Raw genomic sequence first — 9,356 nt, forward strand, 5'->3', positions numbered from 1 at the left:
TCAGTCTCTCCTCATAGGAGGGGTGCTCCAGCTCTTTGATCATCTTAATGACCTTCCTCTGGACTCACTCCAACAGGTCCATGTCTTTCCTGTGCTGAGGACCCCAGAGCTGGATGCAGTAATGTAAAACACATGATATATTCACATGTAAGAGTATATACAACATAAGAATGAGACTGAAAAATGAAAACTGACTAGAAGGGAAAAATGATCAGTGAAATTAAAGGACTTCTGTAATACCAAGGGCATCTCCTGCTCTTGGAATCTTGTTATGACTTCAACAGTTGCTAAAAAAAATAAAAAAAATTTTCAAGACATCATCCAGCTATATCATCAGGGCTGAGAATCCCCAAATAAGCCAGAAGAACTGAAAATTAATCTTCCTTAAAAATCTTATGATTTTGGAAACAGTCTCAATATCTGGGGTAACCATTTGGAGTACTTGAAATGTTGCAACTGCCTTCTCACTCCTTTAAAGTGAGGAAGTATGGAAAGAAATACAAACAGACTATCCATCTTGAATGGCTAGGAAATGAGCTATATATAGAACCTGCTCTGTCCTACTTAAGTTATGACTAATACTAAACAATTAGAAATTCAGATGTCTGAATATTTGAAGTAGCAAACATCTCTAATGCACCATTTGTTGTTCATTAAAAAATAGAAGAATCAAAGCTCCAACTAGGCTGCACTTAACAGGTGCATGTTGCTGGAAGCAGAGCCCCATGAGACTAATTGCAAGGGATAATGAACATGATGAGGCGTTTCTTGGAAAAAAAGATTGCTGTCTTTGTAATGACCATACTCATGCCAGAGACTGCAAATTCTTTAGGGAAGGGACTTTCTTTTTTGTACCATGCCTGCCTGGTGTCTAGCACAGCAGTGGCCTAGTCTGTGACTAGGAATCTTAAGTGCTACTGCAATTCAGGCAGTACATTATAGTAAATCGTAGTATTAAATTAGCTGGGAACATGAAGTTGGTTTTCATCAGCATCTCTGGTTTACAGGATCAACAAACATTTCTCTAAGCCAGAGGCCAATGGTGTTTTATTTGAAAACACTTCATTTTTTATGAGAGGACAATGCTAACACAAAACTACAGTTTACTCGTAGGATTTTGGCAGGACTTTTTGTCTGGTCTTCCTAATTCAGGGCTGCAGTGTCTGGAGTAGGTTTTGATACAGCCAAGATGAAAGACTGGATGAAGGAAGCAAAGTACAGAATGTGAATCTTGCCAGCCAATAAATGAAGACATTATGAGTCTCCACCAGACAAAATATCCATATTTCTCAGCCATTCCCCTATCACCGTGGGCTGCTGTAATTGCAAAGCATGCACTTAATGAATTTATTCACTGGATAGTTTCCTGCACCTCTCTTCTGCTTTTTCATCATTACAGGTGTTGTGACAGGGGCTATGGATGGCACTAGCACACACACATCACCATATATTATTTTGTCAGTATCTTAGGAAAATTTTAGTCTGAAGGGAAATACTGACTTTATTCTTAACTGCTGATACTGGAAGAGCAAAGGCATGTAGCAATGAGGTCTTGTAGTTGTCTCTTTACAATTAGGACTTTCCAAGAAGCCTAAAAGCAGGTACATCTTTGTCCCGAGGATGTCCTGAAGAACATTTCTGTTCTATCCTCATGGATATGAAAATCAACTAAGATAGATTACTATTCCTAAGCACTAAGGTTTTTACTTCTTCTTCACCAGAACACAGTGGTGCCAGTAGCCTGACCTCAGGCCTGATATCTGGCCACTTGATAAGAAGCAGGTCTCAAACTGCTTTGCAAACACTATGACTAAAGTTAATGAATAGCCATATACAACTGATTTTGTTTAGTGCTGAACTGCCTTCTGTACTGAAATAGTCCAACACTACCCAGAATCAAGGCCCACAGACTGGGTTAAAACTAGCATGAGGACACATTTAAATGCTGCATCCAAGCAAGGCTGCAGGATGAGGGTGTTACAGGCAAGCCTAGCCAGGTAATGGGCACAGAGATGCTAGGACTATCCAAGCTTGTTTCTGACACTGCCCTGACAATGCAGTTACATCTCATGTAAGGGTCTTGCTGAAGGCTGGTGGCTCCTCACATTTCTGTGCAAGAGCAAGTACATGGGTTTGGAGCAGCAGAGGCTCAGCACTCTGTCACTGTGTGCTGCTGCACATGCCCTGGGATCACCAGTAAAACTGAAACTTGGCTAGAACAATCTGGGTAAATGCCAAGAACTCTTCAACACCCATCTCTGACATAACCTAGCTCATTGTAAAGGACAGAGAAAGGATGAAATCTTCGAGTTAGTTACTGGAGAGTCACGGTTGCCTCGTTACAACAGTTGCCCCCAAGTCCACAGCTCCTCCTAGGATGCTTTCAAATGGGAGAAGATAGGTGCTACCAGAGGAGCCAAATCTTTTTTTAAACTTAAAAAATAACATCAGAAGTGTAATTGATAAATAAAGTCTAATTTTAGGCAATACTTGAGTTGATAGTGTATCTTTTGAGTCAGCCACATATATGGGCATACAAAGGTTGGGAATTGTCCCTGTAAGGCTTTTCCAGTTCCTTCAGTGAAAGCTGTGTGAAAAATAATTTTAGAGGAGTCACATTTAAGGTGTTAACAGTGAGTGCCATTGACCTTTGAGTGTTGCTGTAAGACAGTAGCATGAATAATAATAATAAACTCCTTAAGGTTGTCTCTCTCCAGTTTTCTACAAGTATCTTGTCCCCAAGGAAGATTTAAAAAATTTGTGGCTCAACCAGACAGCTCATCTGAATCTCCAAGGGATGCCACCCCAGGACGAGGGTTCAGCAAGGTCTCTGCCATGAGACTTGGATTCTGAGGCACCTGGAAACACATCCAATAAAAGTGTTGTCACAAAAGCACTTGGGGCTTAGTCAGGATGCTCTTAGGCTTGAGAGTGAGAAGGGTCTCTCTGCTGCTAGGGGGAGGAACAGGATCCCTGGGTAGAGTGAAGGGAGTACATCTCAGTTCCTTGTTTGTCCTATCTGTATTAATGATCCTGAATGGGAAAAGGTACTGCTTTTGACTCAGAGGGGATGAAATTTTGCATCCTTAAATCTAGGGGTTTGACACTGACTGTAATTAAACTTTTTTTGGCTTCAAAGTGAAAAGCACACGCTCTCCTCCTATTTGTCTTGGCAGAGCTTTTGGCAGAGCTGTGTGATGGAGGCTGGCTGACTGTTGCAGAATAGCAATGGGAAGGAGATGCCAATAAGAAGAAACCGGTGAACTGGAAAATAAGGGCATCAGTAAATGAACTGACTTCTAAATGGCAACAGGTGATTGAACTGTATCATCATGTCTTTATCATGTCAGCAGGAACATGCAGTAGGCACATATCTGTGACTCAAGATACCCTCCAATTTCACCCCTACAGTGACTGTGCCTAAAAAGCAGGATTTCTCTCTGGATCCTTTTGCTATTTCTATTAACAAATAAATCTCAAATTTATTGAAATAAAGAATTGAAGAAGAAGAATATTGAGAGATTCACAACCAACATTTCTAGAAGAGCTCTATTTAGACCCAAGAAAAACTCAAGGAGGTCCTCCAGGGAGCAAGGAAAAAAGATATTTATCCACTCTGAGACAGTAGGAATTGTGCTACATGGGGGTTTTTTGGTGCTGTAACTGGGTACTATGTCTCTTGCTACAGACACGTATCCTCCCTCCTTCAGCTGTTTAGTGACATATGAGGACAAACTTCTAATAAAAAACATGTCCTACATACCTAGCTAAGGGGTAGGTATCCCAGTTTTCATAACGGGTCTTCATTTCAAAAAAATGAGCTACATGATAATCCCTTAATAAATCCATTGAAGTCAGCACCAAGCTGAGTCAAATCTACTGATGGAAAACAAGGCATTATCTGACTCTTCTTTTGCAGAGAATGAAAATGGAGTCCCAGTTTGGGATCAAGGCCAGATTTTAAATCTTGAACACCATCCTGAAGTGCAACCTTGTCTCTCTGCATGACTCTGCTTGAGATAACACATGGAGCTTGAGGCAGAGCTGCCTCATGCTCCAAAGAACAAATGCCATAGCTTAAATATCTTTACACACTACCTGTCATTATGACTGGAGCCACAAGAAATAAGTTTCCCATCTGCATATACAGCATATACCACCACAGCATCCTAGAGGTCCTATCCAGTTTGATTTCAGTCCTCCAAGATTTGGAATCAATGATGCCAACTGCAGAGGAGTTGCAGACAATAGTCTGGTGAATCTCTTCATGCCCATTGACACCTGCTGATAACCTCTCTCTGTTCAATAACAAAAACAAATTGTCTACCTACCCCTCAGCCTCCAGGTATGGGTGTAGCTTGAGACAGACTAAGATGTTTTCAAGAATCTAAACTGAAGTAAATCTTCCAGTGACTTCTCCCTTCTGACAGTAAATGCTGTGCTATCATGACATGTATAACTCCCAGTGGTTTTGGAGAAATAAAGAAATAATTTGATAGCACAGTTTCAGATGGGGCACATACATATTTTACACTCTAAATAACTTGGCCTTCTCCAATTTGCCAAGCACAGCATCAGTATCATGCCACTCACTACTGAGGAGATCAATCTCAGACTGTATCTCCCAAAAGGATTTTCCCTCAGCAACTAATAGATGCTTCACCTACTAGCCATAAACTAGAAGTGTCTTCAATTGTACCATGCTTCTGAATGCTGAAGAAGTAACAGCTATTGCAGTGCTTACCATATCTCAAAAACACAGCACAGGTCTGTCAGAGCCTTCCATCAGACATCTCTCTCTACCTCCCAATCCATGTCCTAGGGCCTGATCATGCAGCTCTGTGCTCAGGGGCTCTGATGGCGAGCAGTCTGTGGCTTAGGGACTTGGCAATCCAGAGAGAAGTTTTGTGTTTAATACAATAGAATTCTAATAGGATAGTATAGAATTTTATTTTGTGAACCTGTCTGAACAAAGATTGATTGAGAAGTGCTCTGTCTGTAAATGACATCTGCATTAAAAATAAACAAGCCCCATAACAGATCCTAACACGTACGTGACTGTGATAGGAAAAAGAGAACTGCAGCTATACAACCCATCTGTAAAACTGGCAAGATCCCGTTTCTCCTAGGAAAGATATCTTTGCATCTGACATTGCTACCCTTACACTGAAAAAGGAAGGAATTGATTTTATAATTGACTGTAGAAGCCCTGCTTCTTCCACAACATAAACAATAAAGACAATCATCCACAGCTCAGATTTCCAATGGAAATACCAGAAATTTCAACAATGCTTTGTAAGGCTGGTAGGTTACTTGCTTTGTGCCTCTAGCTAAGGAACTAAAATCTCTCCAAAAAGAGAAGAATGAAATTATTTTTATCAAAAACAAAACAAAACAAAACAAAACAAAACAAAACAAAAAAAAAGGCTAGGCTTTGTGATTCGCCATTATTCATTTATTTGGCTGGAATCTTCCCATACCTACAGGTGGGAGCCAAGAGGTGGTGCTAGAACTCAGCTGTCTTGTACCCAGCAAATATCTATTCCATCTGGTTTTCATGTAAAAGATGGCTGGACTCCTTGTGCTTTACTCTCTCACAGCTCTCTGTTCATTTAGGAAGACTATAACCTGTTTTGTAGTTTTAGGGGCTAGCTATTCTGCAAAGCAATCACCCTCAATTCTTCTTTCTAATTTCTTAAAGTTCTTGAAACTGTACATCCAGAAGTACTCATTATTAATATAATGAGAAGAGCTACCTCAAATGCAAATATTCATGAGTTAGTCTCATCTCATGGTCCCTAAGCTGAGCACTAGAGCCACACACTACCAAATATACATGTGTCAAATAATGTTTAAAACTAACACCAGGCCTTTCATCAGTGACAATGTCCTACTCCAGGGATGAGGTACCAGAAGCTCTTTCAGTGACAGTGAATTGCACTGTATTTCAGATTAAGGACCTTGAGTAAGACAGCAAGAACAATGCCTGGGTGAGTTACAGCATCACTGACATGAGCGTCTGCCATAGCTGAGGCTTTTCTTGACCTGCTGGCGAATGGCTGAACTGAGAAATCAATCCTCTTGGAATTGTTCCCTCTATGCACCATCCTCAAAGGGAAACTTCCTTGCTGCATTGGAAATTTGAACAATGATAAGAAGAGCAGGTACCTCTTGGCTGAGAGAAACCGAGAATGAGGTTTCAGTGGCAGGTTAACAGCACAGACCTCTCCAAATCAAACGAAGAGACCACAAAAGCAATGAATAACCATTTTCATGATCAACTAACAGTGCTTATAACTTGTTACCTGTACCACCCTTTAGCAATTGATTTTAAAAGGCCTCCAAAAGGACCCTCCTCTTGCAGCTTGCAGTGTGTTTTCTGTATTAAACTCCGTTAAAATCTGGGCAATTGTGCCTCCTTAATCAGTTTTAATCTATGAAAATAGACCACAAAAGACTGTTAATTCTGAATCAACAAGAGGTAGCTAATAAAATGTAGTATCACTGTCAATGGTTAGAGAATTTCTTTAAGATCTCCTAAACAATTAGCTGAACACTTGAAGTGAAATTTTCATAAGCTGCTCATGAATAAACCTGGCTTAATTTTGTCATAAAAAGAGCATACTGAGATAAAAAATTTGAGTGCTAGGACATTACATAGTTTGTCATTGTTATAGTCCTACATCATTTGTACAATATTGCATTGTTATGCACTAGACCCATTTTCTTTGGGACAAATGGCCACCTTCCATTTTGGGACAAATGTAGGCATCAATTTTAGTACTTTAGGGAATCAGACAATAAGAAATACTATTTTCTGTCCCCAAAATGTTCACCAATAATGCCATATGCAAGTAGAACAAGCAGGGGAAATTTATTGGACATTGGTTTTGGAAGGCTACTCTTCTGAAAGAGGCTGAGAAGACTAAAGCTCATCAGAAAGAAAAGCAGAAAAGCTCATGCCATGATCAGAGCAAGTTCTGGGTACACAGCTCCAAGTACTGCCAATCTGACCTGGCGCCTGCCAGTATTGGATCAAAAGTGCTGCAGCCACCTGGTGCAAAGTGCTTCTGGATCAAAATTCTTCAAAAGCAAGTTAATTTTGTACCAGCGGGGTTTGTGCTGCTCTGGGTATCATCTGTTCCCCCAAAAGCTGGCACAGAAGATGGAGGCAGTATAAATACCAAGGCACGTGATGTGAGTAATTTGACAGAAATGGGAGCGTATATTCATGCTCCAGCTGGATCAGTGGGTGATCTGGTGGTGAGCAGTTCTACCAGCAATGAATGTGGCATCACCACCAAAAAAAGAGAGGGGGCTTTCAGACTGAGAACTGCCTGAAAAAGGAGTCCAAAGTACGAACAATTATCCTTTGTCACTTTATTCTTTCACCAAGGTTTTGACAAAGAAACACCATTTTGTCAGCTTTTATCTCTCATTTGCTATGGACACTTGTCCAAATGGGGAACAATAGTACATTTAGACTACAACAGAATATTGTGCTTAAAATAGCCCATTTGGCTACATATACCCAAGTTTCATAATAAAACAGCAATAGCATAGTTATTTAGTATTTTTAATTAACTTAGAAGACCAATGCATTTCAAATAAGACACAAAACAACAGATAAAGTGTTTTGAGCCCTCATGGTCCCTCCCTCTGCCAAAGAATACATGAATAAAACTAAGTCACAAGATTAGGAGATTGTTTCTTTCCTTTTTCCCCCTAAATTAATTCTGTTACTGAGCTATGTCCAAAAGGCCATATATATATATTTATATATATAAAATAGGTATTATTACAGTACAATGTCCTTCACCATTTAGGGTTTGCCCATTACTGAGTGGAGGGAACTGGTGGATGTGTTTATTCTACCAGAAATACCTGAGCTAGCATTTTCAGGTGAGTTCTTAACTAGCAATTGATGCATGCTTGCTAATGCAGGATCACAAGAATCACCAGCTCCAAAAATAGCACTTGGGGTGATCTAGGGAAAATTTTGTAGTTCCTGGGCTTTCTGCTCACTGTCATGTTTTTTGAGAAGTTTTATTTCCCACCTTTTTGTGGACAGCCACTTCCACTCTTGTGTAAGGAAGAAGAACTAGATTAAGGCTAAGACTTAGATGACCCATTCCTCTCTGGACTCATTTCCTCTCATGTCCTGTTGTCCTCAGTGACTGTGAGCAAGCCATGTACTGTTTCAGTGCCTGACTTATTTAAACCTGAAATATTCTTTCTGAAGATGTTTACAGTGAAGAATAGAGGGTAAACCAACGTTCCTGTCCCAGAAACTCTATGGCCCTATGTGAGATATATGTGTCACTGTCCCTTCCTAGGTCATCTCAGCCATGCCAGTCCAACAGTGCTGTGATCTCTCCTCACCTTCTAACAGGTTTTTCTGAGCTCACAGATGGATGTCTCAGTAGAATGCCTCTAATCAGGCACAATATTTTGCATGTAGTTAATCATTCATATGGGACTCTAATTTTCAAACAGTTCAGATTTTCCTAATTAATGTTTTGCATCATGATCGTATTTACAGTAATTGGGACTGATATTTGAAGTACAGTAAAAGCTGTCATCTCATTCCCTCCTAAAGAGCCCAATTACCTTCATTTGTTAGCAAATTCATACTAACATTTGGGTTTATTACACTTGACAACATAAAGCCAGCTCCTTCTCTCACACAGCTCAGCAGAGTAACATCAGTCCAGGCATAAAAGAGGCTGCAGACCCAGTCTTGATGGGTACAGTGGGGAATGCCTTCCTGACTCAGATCCTGACAGCAAAATCAGTCCAAAAGTGTATCCAGAACAAGAATTTCCCTCGTGCCCATGCTAGTTGTCAGCCCATCACCACTAAGGAAGATGACAGCTTTTGTAATTAGACATTTCTCTGACGTTCACATGCTGCAGGAGACAGCCCATGACCAGGTTCACTCAGTCCAGCTTCCATCTAATTCCTCCTGCCTGGTGTTTTCAATTAGCACCTCTGAAGGCCTGCAGCCAGCCAAGAGGAAATATTAGGCACAGAATCTGGGTCAAAAGTCAGGCCATGTGAACCAAAGCATTAGTCTTTTCAGGTTCTCACATGTCTGGATTATGGTCCTAAAGGACAGCTGTGGTGTGGCACATGCAAGTCATGTCACTGAAAGCCATAGCTGCTTCCGCATCCAAAAGTTAATTTTGTGATGGGGCATTAAAATGCATCTGTGAATTAATCTGTGTCACTTAGCCATAGACACCTCAGCAAGGTGTTCACAGGAGTGTTGTGTGGGTGCTTCAGAGCGCGTCAGCCGTTCCACAGATGGGAAAGAAGATGGAAGAGTGCCATGTTGCTTTTCATTCTGGGAAGTC

Source organism: Poecile atricapillus, chromosome 2 (assembly GCF_030490865.1).
Source record: "Poecile atricapillus isolate bPoeAtr1 chromosome 2, bPoeAtr1.hap1, whole genome shotgun sequence".
In the NCBI taxonomy this organism is placed as follows: domain Eukaryota; kingdom Metazoa; phylum Chordata; class Aves; order Passeriformes; family Paridae; genus Poecile; species Poecile atricapillus.